General features: G+C 43.2%; 1 protein-coding gene and 1 pseudogene across 3 annotated transcripts in view; one reads left to right on the forward strand and one right to left on the reverse strand.

Annotated features, from left to right (window-relative positions):
- EEFSEC (eukaryotic elongation factor, selenocysteine-tRNA specific) overlaps positions 1–12,230 on the forward strand; it is a 282,568-nt gene that overhangs the window by 74,096 nt on the left and 196,242 nt on the right. The gene's annotated exons all lie outside the window — the stretch shown is intronic.
- LOC109391246 (dymeclin pseudogene) lies at positions 3,846–9,058 on the reverse strand (annotated as a pseudogene).

Genomic DNA, 12,230 nt, shown 5'->3' on the forward strand with positions numbered 1-12,230 from the left:
TGCCTAGATTTGTGTTTCGTTCTTCCTTTAGATGTGTCCATTCAGTCATTATTTTGGTATGTTTCCAGAGGCTTGTGTTGGGAATTAAAAGAGTGATTCTGGACTAGATATTCATTGTGACAGAATTTATTGAATGTGTCCTACGTGCCAAGCACTGTGCTAGTACAGTGGGAGGACGGGATGGGGCCCCAGCCCACCCAGAGCTTATAATCTAGTAGAGAAGCCAGATAAGTAAGTAAGAACAGAGCCTCTCCTCTCCCTGAAAGCAACCATTTTCAACTCTGTTAGTTGATAATTTTTGTACAACCTTTAAAACATGTTTATTGTACTACTTTTTGTTTTTCTTGGTTTCAGACTTTTTATCTGTAGCTTTCTCCCTAAGGAAGACAAGAATTCTTCCCTTTCTTGTCTGTTCTTTTCAGTTGTAGGCAGGTATTCCTTCATATATTCAAAAAGCTTAGGGGGCACTGTGCTTTGGGAACACTGTGCAGCTGAGTAAAACCCAGTGCTTGCTGTCAGGAAGTTTACAACCCAGTTGGGAGATGGGCCTGTGAGCATGCAATGAGGGGATTAGACATTCTGTATTACATCCCAGGAAGGGGTGGGGCTGAATTCCCCTGTAAGCTTTGCCACCTGTGTGTCCAAGCTGGTTCACTTAGGCCAGCAGTTCTCAACCTGTGGGTCGCGACCCCTTTGGGGGTCGATTGACCCTTTCACAGGGGTCGCTGGGTACTCGGATGTGGGCGTATCTGCATGTGGGCCTGGAGACGGATAGAGGAGCGGTGTCTCAGTTCCTAAGACCATCGAAAATATGTGTTTTCCGATGGTCTTAGGCGACCCCTGTGAAAGGTTGAGAACCACTGACTTAGGCTGAGTGCTGTGGAGCAGAGTAGCACCATCCTCCTCAGTGCTGTTCTGGCCCAGCCACCATCCTTCCCCACTGGCACACAGCAGCAGCTTCCCAACTGGCCTCTTGCCTTTAATAATCCATGGTTCCCACGGGGACCATTGTGAACTTTAAAAAACATATCACTTTCTCACTTAAAAAACGCCCTTGATTTTCTGTTACAAGTGAGATAAAACCCAAGCTCCTACTTTAGTCTTCAAGGATCCACATGACTCAGCCCCTCCCTTGTCACCTTCCCCTCAGCCTGTTGTGTGCAGCCACTCAGACCTGTTTTCTCAGGAGGGCCTTCTCACCTGCTGTTTCCTCTGCTGAGAACACTCTCCACTTTTATCTTCCAAGGGAATCTTCCTGACCGCTCTTTAGACTATCACCCCACTGCACTCTACCACTCTGTATCATAATCCTGTTTAATTTTTAGCATAGCTTTTATCTTTATGTAAAAGTACCTGTGTATCCCACTAGAAAGTAAACTCCTTAAGGACAGAGACCCTGTTTGTTTTGTGAAATTCTTGCATCCCTTTAGTATAGCTCTTGGCCCATAGTAAGACACTAAACAAAAATATACTGTTGAAATGAATCTTGAAGGAGTGCTCTTCCAGTGTGTCCCAAAGACTGCCCTGCTGTCTGAGGTCATTAATGAAAAATTGTCCTAGTTATAGTTGTATCGAGGAATACAGCATTGTTGCTAAATAGTGCTTATGAGATAAAAGAATGATTCATAGCAAACCCTTACATAGCACTTACTGTATGCCAGGCACTGTTCTATGCACTCTATTATAGTAACATGTATTTCTCACTCCCACCCTATGGGATAGGTACAATTATCACCCCAATCTTGCAGATGAGGAAACCGAGGACAGAGAGCCTAACTTAACAAAGTCCTTAGCTTTATAAGCAGTGGAGCTGAGATTTGAACTCAGACATTCTGACTCCTAAATCTGTGCCTGAGTTCCATCCAGGGAACATCTCTGGAATGGAATGAATTGGACATACTACCTCTCTAGAGGTGGAACTTAAGAGAGTAGGAATCACTCTCATTCGTTGAACACTCTGTTATGGTGTTTCTGTGGCTGTTGCATGTGGCCAGTGATGGTGCACAAGTGCCCTCAGACATAGAGGACATAAATGTCTTCAGTGTCAGACCATAGGGGCATTTTCAGAGCCCATTACAGAAAGCAGGAGACAACACAGCATGCTCTCAGACAGGTGTGAATCACCAGGCTCTCTGAAGTTGCTATGAGGACGTATGGCTATGGCTATTACTAGCCACACAGTCTGAGGATTTCTCCAGGTGCAAGAAACTCCCTTTGGAACAACTGATGGTTGCTAGTTGGGAGGGGGGAGGGGATGAGGGAGAAGGAGAAGGATTAGACAGCATAAACAGGTAACTACAATATTGCCACAGGGATATGAAAGACAGTTTGAGGACTATAATTAATAATGTTGTAAATATTTTGTAGGGTGTCAGATGGTCACACGTATTGTTAGGGAGACTGCATCATGGATGGGGTAGAGGCTTGATCACTGCACTGTACACCTGAAGCTGATTATACACCTGAAGTGTATAATACTGTGTGTCAACTATACGTGAAAGATATATATAGTCACAGGATGTGGAATATAGTGTGGGCATGGAGTCAAGGGAATTGTAATAGATATGTATGATATTGGGGGGTGAGTGGGGCGGTGGATTGAGGGAGGGAGGTTGTCACTTTGAGGGGTAAAAAGTGTAACTATTGCACTGTGTTGTACAGCTGAAACTAATTTTAAAAAATGTGTATTTCACAATAAAAAAAAAGGAAAAAAAGAAAAACAGTGGAAAAAGGAGAAAAATTAGTTCTAGGTTCTAACACTGAAAGATAATATTTTGGCATGTGTGCCTCTAATTTTTTACCTTAGTCAGTATTTCTATTGTGACTGAAAGTTGGGATAAAATTTTCAGCTAAGGAAACTAGGGTAGTAAAAAGCAACTTACTAGAACTTACTGAAATGTTGAGCCTCTTTAGAGGATTTGCAGGTATCATAACCATTCCATTTCTGGAAATCTTCCAGTTTTTCAACAGAATTGCAGGCAGTGCGCCTGAATTAGCCTTTCCAGCTGTAAGATGTTCAATGCAGTCAGCATCCCATCATTCAAATTAGCAAGTCTGAAACATCCCAAAGAAGGCCAAGGGGAACAGTCTGGTGAGCCATTTTACCAGCTTGATACCTTTCCTAGTAAAAGATATTAACCTGGTATTAACCAAGACGGCTTGTGGGAGAACATGGTCGAGCTCAATTATCAACCTTGACGAGAAACTCTTTCAGGGCTGGGATTGGGTTTGGTTCTTCCTTAGATTCCCCAGATTGCCTTGCACATGGTAATAGTAAATGATATTGAATAAAATAAACGGTTCAGGATCTGTTATCTTAAAAAAAAACAAAAAAACTCCCTTTGCCTTATAAGGATTTTTATACCCTCCTGACCCTTGCTTCTAACTCACTGTTTCGAAGTTCTGACTCTGTACCTGCCTGAAGTAATTGGTACAAACAATTCTAGCCTGTCCTTGAATGTGTGCTAGGAGACCAGGCCAAGCAGAGATCAACTTCCCAGGAATGTCTTGTAGCAGACCAGGCTTTAGGCCTATATTGCCTCCGCAGTGCTTTATGTATGTGATTGCCAGTTCTCACGATATCCTGGTGGGTGGGTGGTGGAACAAATCAGCACTCCATTGTCAAACTAGCAGAACCAGGGTTCAGATCCAGGTCTTTCTGACTTGGAGATGACATTATAATTCTGGTTATATTGCCCTGTTCTCCCAAAGCACTTCCAGTTACTGTCAGTACAGTTAGTTTTTATCAGTGTTTTCAAGTGGTGAGGATGGCATGATGTTGAGTGTCCCTCTCAGCATGCTACCTCTGACCCCTTAGAGTTTGCCACATTCTTTCAGAATTCTGGTTAGTGTGGTGGGCCATGCTGCCACTGGAAGCCTTGTGTCCTAAGCACAGTGACATCCTGAATAAAGGGAAGAAACATGAAAGAGAAGGAGAAATATGCAGCTAGGTTTAGGAGCCAGAAAGGAACATCTTTAAGGGTTGGACATGAAAAGGAAGTCAGATTGACAGCAACGAATAGGATTGGAAGCCAGTTGGTTCACAAGGGTATGCAGACTGGAGAGATAAAAGGTCACCTCATAAATTTAGAAAAGGAACTAGGAAAGTTCTCCTCCAGCAAATCAAGATGAATTGCTCACGTTGGGAGGTGGGCTCAGAAAGAGTCCTTCTCTCCCAGGAAAGGGCAGAATTCCTGAGGCTGCATACACCCAGATGCAAGGCTCATATCTGCATCATTGGTGCATATGGAAACCCTGAGCCAAGAAATTATTGTTTAAACTGGTGATGCATTTGGCTCTGGCCGCTATAGTTCCTCATCACCCCATAGGAACACTCTCCAGTCATACACATGTAGAAACACCCACAGGAAACAACTGTTGCTGAGGATGAATTTACAGACAGCCACAAGGCACACAAGGAAAATTACCACCATGAAAAAGACATTCTATAGACACAAGTACAAAAACTCGTATCCTAGGAATTAGAAACCATAAAATGGGGCCGGCTGAGTGGCGCATTGGTTAAGAGTTGGCTTGGGACACCAGCTCTGAGCAGCAGGACCCCGGTTCGGATGCCACATGAGGGCCAGTGGTGCTGCGCCCTCTACAGCTAAGATGGTGAACAACACTCAACCTAGAGCTGGGCTGCCGTGAGTCACTGGCGACGGCGTAGGCTGCACTGGGGCTGACCGGCAGCAGGTGTGAGTTTTCGTGAGCTGCCGTGAGCCCTCCGTGAGTGGCCATCCAGTGGCCGGTAAGTGACTGCCTCACCCAGGAATAGCGCAATGATAATACCAACATGGGCAAGTGAAGCGATGTCCTCCACAACTAGACTGAAGAACAAAGGGACAGCAACTTGTCTGTTCCCCTTCCCCGATTCCCCAATAAAATCTTTAAAAAAAAGAAACCATAAAGTAAATCTGAAAGGGGCTTTAAAACAAGAGTGTTTGAAATGTAAACAAAGGAATCGAATCCATGGTGAGATTAGGACATTATGAAAAATAAATAAATTTTAAAAAGAACAAAGAAGAAATTCTAAGTATTGAAAATGCAGTCATTATTACGTACTCTCAGATTCGTTAGCTTATTAATGCTTCATGGGTTATGTGTATGTAGTTTTATTCTTCATGTGTTATTTTTAAAAAGCCTCCCTTCCTCCCCCCCCCCGCCCCGAATATATAAGCAATTTATATATATTCAAAATCTGGAAAGTAGAGGAAGATACAAGGAAGAAATAAGAATCTAATAACTCAGGATAACTCCTGTTAATATTTTGACATACTCTTTTTTTCTAGTAGGGAATCCCACTGAATATAAATTTTTAGACCCTGATTTTAAAAGTGTTTTAAACAATGAGCCTTTTTCTGTACCATTAAATATTCTTTGAAAACATCTTTAATGGCTTCCTAGTATCCCACTGTTTTGCTCTGCCATTCTTTGTTTATGCCTTCCTCTTGATGAATAAATGCATTATAATGTTTCCTACTCTGATAACACTGTGATGAGCATTTGTTTGCATTTCAGATTATTCTTTAGAACAGATCACCAGAAATGAGGTGGCTCCATCATTAGGTGGGAGCTTAAGTTTTGCAGTGGGGGAGGAGAGAGGAATGGAGGACAGCGATATGTGAACATATTTTAGCCTTATTGTTCCATAATGAAGAATTTGGCATTTGACCTGGTTTTCTGGGATGGAGCATCTAAAACCTTTGGAATTTCCTTAGTGATACCAGTGTCTTTGTTGTTCATGGTGGGCTCTTGGACCACACCTGAGATTATACTAAAGGGAAGACTCAGGATAAGCTGGTCATATCTGAAAGACTATGTGATTAGAAGGTTGGGGCTTTGGGCCATAGACACCAGTCTGACCCCTTGACCTCTTGACCTCTTGGGGAAGGAGAAGGGCTGGAGATTCAGTTCTATCTCATGGTCAGTGACTCTCATGCCTGTGTAATAAAACCCCAATAAAACTCTGAACACTAAGGTTCACTGGAGCTACCTGGGTGGTGAAGAGATTGGTGTTCTGAGGGTGATGTGCCCTGATTCCATGGGGAGAGGGCATGCATTTAGTACCCGTCCAGACCTTGTCCTATGTGTCTTCTTATTTGATTAGTCCTGATTTGTATCCTTTATAATAAAACTGTAATCACAAGTATGGTGCTTTCCTGAGTCCTGTGAGTTGTTTTAGTGAAATATCTAACTTGAGGCGTATTGTGAGAACTCCCCATACTTGCAGCTAGTTGATCAGAAGTGCATATGGCCTGGAGACCCCTGAACTTGGATCTGGCTAAAGTGAGGGCAGTCTACAAGTTGGGGACCTTGCCCTGAACTTGTGGAGTCTGACACTAACCAACCATTTACTTTCTAAAGTTTACATACAAAATTATGCTGTTATTAGCTGACTAAGAGAATGAAAGGTTGGTCTCTCTCTGTCTCAATACCCTCATTTATAAAATGGAAAATTTAATACCGGTAACATAGCGTTGTTGTATGATAATCTTTGTATAGTACTTAGATCAGTGCCTGCCTGGCCTGTTGACCCTGTGCACATACATGTGTGCACATGCACACACACACACACACACACACACACACACACACACACACACACCTTGTGGGGAAATCAGAAAATACAGCTAAGAAAAAAAGAGAAAGGAAATCCTTTAAAAAGTTACCACTCAACCAAAGCCATCAAAATGGGATTATAGTTTGAAAAATTCATTCTTTTAATAGGTTAGTTTTATTCCTTTTACAATTACTATTATTGTACACTTGGTCTTTTGTCATCTTGTTCTATTTTAAAAAAAATTTTTCTGTGTTTCCTTGCTCTATACTTTACTACTTTTTTTTTGAATAGCAGGTTTTTATATTTATTATTGTTGTGTATCTCCCCCCCCACACACACACACTTTTTGCACCAATTGCCAATGGACACCAATTCTCCAAATCCAAGTGTGCAAGGGAAACATGCCTATGGGATCCTCTTTAATAGAAGCTACACCAGGCAATCTACTTCTGTTCCCCAGGAAAAAAAAATAACTACAAGGGCTGCTTGGCTGGAGGGGGGTCAGGGTGGGAAATGGCACCCGCCCCCAGTTGGAATTCATTGTGAACAGCTGGATATCCTGTGGGTTCCAGTACAGGCCTTCAGCTGAGTTGTAGACCAGAGACCAGACATAGGGGTAAAAAACCCCTCGTGCTGCTCCTCTTCCACATATTTGAATTTCAGTTCTGGAAATTTCTTTAGCTTGTTTTTGGGCAGTGCAACAACTCCTTGCTTGATGATTTCCATGACCCATTCCACTGACAGCTCGGCTCCAGCTTGTAGCAGACTTGAGCTAAATGAGGTGATCACCAGATCAATATTTTGCATTATATCCTGAAATGATAGATGAGTTAGAAGTTGTTCAAAGGGATCTCGTTTGTAAAGCAGTGCATATACCAAATGAACAGAATTTGTCAGGCAGGAATTGATGATCTTTAACATCATCAGAATCACTTCTTCAGTGACATTTAGGTTTTATGAATAATCTGGTAGAGGAACATCATTGAAACTCAAGCACTGTGTGGCTTGTTCCAGAACTTTGGTATGTTATTTAGACAGTAAGGAAAACAAACTGATGATCCTCTGGGCAGCATACTGATGGAGAGAATGAGACTGGGCTGACACCTAAAGCTGCCAAACAATTTCTGTCCTTGTCATGTTGTCCTTGTCATGTTGTATTGAATGGTTCTTATTATAACCAATATCAAGAGACTCCCCAGTGAAATTTTAGTTAAAACCCATTCTGAATAACAAGTAATATTTTTTAATATTACTTGGTGAATGCATGTGTTGAAGCTATCATCTTCTGTAAGGATCAACAATATTATAAGGTCCATGTACACATGGTGTGAATTTCTTTCTTCAGCATGATACAGAATCTCTAGAATTGGTAAGACAAGATTTTCCATATCTGTACAAGCTAACATATATGTTCTAATATTACTATTCTGATGGAGCAATGTATATAAGAGGAGAGTTGCTTGATCAGATGTCTAATGTTTACATAGAGCCGTGTACAAACTGTTAAAATTAATCTGGAAAGCATGTGGAATTGATGAGGGAAAGGACTATTATCCTATGTATTCTTAAAGGACATAATGACCTGTCAGTCGGTAGGGGTTTGGTGTGTCTGCAGCATCTGTCCGATTGGCCAGCATCAGCAGAGGCAGGAGACTCTGGTTGGCCAGAGGGGAAGAGAGTTCTAGAGCTTTGCTGCCCTCACAAACCAGTGTGAAGACAGTCCAGAGTCTGGTTGCTATTCCTGATGCAAGTCCAGAGTAGCCTCCCCGCATCTGATACTGAGGGAAAACGTGTTCCTGGAGGAAGTGGCTTTTCTTGTCTGATAAAGTTATATATTAAGGTTTTCACAAGTTTGCTGGTGTATGGAAGACATCGACCTCACATCAAATACTTGTGACTGATGCTCTGCTGCAAAACTTCCTTATGGAAGAGTTGGCAGGAAAGGAAAACAACCATTTCTGATATAGCTCTACTTATATTTCATATGTAATATCTAAAAGTGTAATACTGGTGATTAACTGCATCAAACAGCAGACTGATTCTTCTAAAAGATTCTCCAAGTCACAACTGTAACTGCCAGGAGATTTTTCTTCATAAGTAAAATGAAGTTGTAATTCCTCCTCTGACATTTCACAAATGAACACTTTCAGCAAACAGCAAATAATAAACAAAGCATTGTGTGTCTGCCAAATGAAGATGCGGTTCTGACATTCTGCTGAAAGTTTTAGTTCTTTGGTTCTAGACAGGAAGACCTTAATTAATGCACCAAGGTTTCCTGTTCGAGGATTGTTTTCTACTAAAGATCTGCAAACTGAAGTAGTTGCCTCCTTTAAGAGCTTCAACTCAGTATTGCTCACTGGTGCAGGAAAAGAAAACGAGAGATGATTCCAGAATGGGTCATTCTCAGAGAGAGAGAGAGAGAGATTCTGTGCCTGATAACTTGAAGTATTCATTTTTAGGAAGATCATTGATTCTGCTCCTGTTCGATCCCATCTTCTAACCTGGTAGAACACTTGTCCTTAAGCCTTCATTTCCACACGATAACCAGTCTCATCGGACGAGGAGATCTACTTCCTTTGGACAAGCTGGTAGCAGAGGGGGAACAGGAGAAGCCATGGTCGCTGCTGCAGCCTGGGTGGCACACACTAGCTCAGGCCTCCATGTTTCCTACTCTCTGCAGCTCTGGCTGGACTCCGGCGTGGCTCCCGCCCAAGCTGTGTCAGTGTGGAGGCCAGAGGCAGGGAGAGAAGCTACTTCTGTTATTTTCTATGTGATCTCTCGCTCTCATACTTTTAATTTGCGTAAATTTACAGTTTATTTTACTTTAGAGCTAGTAATGGTTCTACCGATAGTTACTTTCAAATCTCTAATACGCATTTTAAAGCCTGGATTTTTCAAGCTATTGACTGCGGAGACAAATCCTTACTCTGAGACATCATCATCCTGTACTCCTGATTTTGGTTGTTCAGCTCCATGGTTTTTTCTTAGCAGATTTTAGTGACATCATTTGTAGTATGTATCTATGCTTTCAAGAATTCTAAGAAATGCAATTGGCATATAGTAGGCACATAACTTTATGAAAGAATAAACATCACAGTTCTTTAGACTTGATTCTGTGTTTACATGATGTCCCTGGGCCCCCTAAGCCCTCCATGCATGCTGCCTCATTCCCAGGTTCTCATTTGGACTCATCTCTTTGTTGCTAGAGCCTGTCTTCAAGGAAGTTTTAGTTTGTTGGTTGCTTTTAATGAAAAATTTCAAACATACCCAAGATAGAGAGAATGAACTCTCATATACCCACCATTCAGATTTAACAGTTACTAAGATTTTGCCATGTTTGTTTCAACTATTTTCCCTCCCTGTTTTCTGAAGTATTTTAAAACAAATTCATAAGATCTCAAGCCATTTTGCCCCTAATACTTATGTATATGTTTCTTAAAAAATAGACATTTTCTTGCATAATTCAATGTCATTATCACAACTAACAATATTAATAATTCTTTGGTATCATCTAATACTCCATTAATATTCAGAATTTTCTCCAGTGTTCTCAAAAAATATTCTTTAAGTGTGGCTCTCCCCTACTACCTTCCCCCCCGCCGCGCTCCCCCCCCCCACAAGAAAAAAAGGCTAGAGGGACATATGTATCCCCAGGTCCTTGACAATGGTGAGGACCCTGAGGTTCTGAGAGGTGAATAGGCTTCCTCAGGTCAGATAGTAGTGTTGGGACACAAGTCCATGCCTCTCTTTCTGAGTTTCTTGTTTTATGCCCTATGCTTGGCTGCCTGGGACCCCTTACCCTGAGTAGGATGAAGCATCTAACCTCAGCCTAAAGCTTTGGCCCACAGATGTAGGGACTGCCGCTGGAAGAGGCACACATCAAGATGAGTGCTGCCCTAGGAGGCCTCACCCCAGCACAAAGCAGTTTTTCTCTAGAAGATAGAGGTGGTTGTTCTATCAGGGCCAGCCCCAGCCCTGGGCCGTGTGGTTTCCTTATTTGATTTTGTGGCTGTTGTCAAGAACCTCCTTCTGGGGTAGGGGCAGTGGTCCCTAAAATGAGGACACCTGACTACGGAGAGTTCTACAGGGTAATGGAGGAGCATGGGCTTTGGGATCTTAGCTCTGCCGCTCGCTCACTGTGTTTTTGGGCCTGAGAATTGACCTCTTTCATTGAGCTTCTGCCTTTGGAAGATGGAATTACAGTGCTTACCGTGCAGGGTTGTGAAGATTATGTGAACGAAGGTATAAGTAAGTGTTCCAGCATGGTGCTGGGGACAGAATGGTTGTTTATAAGTGGGAGCTTAATGCCGTTTCTCTCTGCCAAGGAAGAGGATGGAGCCCTGAGCACCAGCCACTGCCCTCGTCAGACCTCCCCATCCTGAGGAAGATCTCACACATCCCTTTCCCCTCTGGTGGCCAGGCATCCAGCCTTTACAGGGCTTTGGAGAGAAGAAGGCAGGACAATGCCTAGCACTTGCCCCGTGTCCTGTCACTCTTTTCACCTGGACTGGTGTGAAGCCACGTTTCAGACAGGGTGTTGGGCAGAGGGGGCAGTACCTCATCTTCTCTGAGTGTTAGGGGCTATTTCTCATTCTAAATTGAGAGACCCAGTTCATTGACACAAGAGGTTGGCAGAGGTTGTTCAGACTCTTGGGATATACAGGAGGACAGAACCCTGATTTGAGCCAGGCAAGAGGAGCTTAGGGGGCCATGGAAATGCTCTGTGCCAGTGAGTGTGCTGAGAACACAAAGGAAATGTTTGTGGTCCTTTTAGAGTGACTAGAGTAAACATTTATTTTACCTTGGAGGAAACGGGGCCCAGGAAACTGGATGAAGGGAGATAGCCTGTGCCGTGAGCTACATAAAGGAAGGCATCAGAACCAGTTGGGCTAGAGAGGGCCTAATAAATGATGTCCCTCACAAGGGACAGTGTTTTCTCTTCCTGGGTGGGCCACATGTGCTATGCTCTTGAGAAGATTGGGAACAGCTGTCCTGAGTTGTTGCAGTTAAATCATATCTGGTCCATGGGCCAGTGGTTGGCGCCCCTGGCTATTCGGTCCTTTTCCACAAAGCTTGAGGTGACTTGGCACTCTCCCCAAAGATCCTGGGGAACTGCATGCTCAGCATCCTCTGTGAGGCAAGGCACTGGCAGCTGGGTCTTCCCGCTGTGTCCTTTGCCCAGAACGAAGTCTTCCCTAAGCTTTCCGGCCTTCCCCCGCCCGCCTCCAATTGCTAAATTCCAGTCTTGTGTGTTTGCTTAGAAGAAACTTCTTATCTTTGATGTACTTGACTGTGTTGATGTACTTAACTGCAGGTTTGTGTGTCTCCCCACCAGACTGTGAGCTCCTTGAGGGCAGGGACTAGATCAGATTCATCTTTGAAGTCTGGGATCCAGCCCAGAAGCAGCATACAGATATACAGAGTGGAACAGAATCAAACTTTTATTTCAGTGCCTGGATAGCTGTTTTGCAGGTGCTGTATGAGGCATTTGGGGAAATTAATAGTGGGGAGGGAGAGCCTCCAAGGTGGCATACTTGCTTGGGATTCTGGCGTGGCCTGCCATCCATGTTATCCTTGTGGTCACTTGCTCAGGGCTTGCATTGTGGGTTCCACAGGGAAGTGGGTTCCTGCTGCTCTGTCTGAAATGTGACCTGCCATGCCTTCT

Source organism: Hipposideros armiger, unplaced genomic scaffold (genome assembly GCF_001890085.2).
Source record: "Hipposideros armiger isolate ML-2016 unplaced genomic scaffold, ASM189008v1 scaffold_286, whole genome shotgun sequence".
Lineage (NCBI taxonomy): Eukaryota > Metazoa > Chordata > Mammalia > Chiroptera > Hipposideridae > Hipposideros > Hipposideros armiger.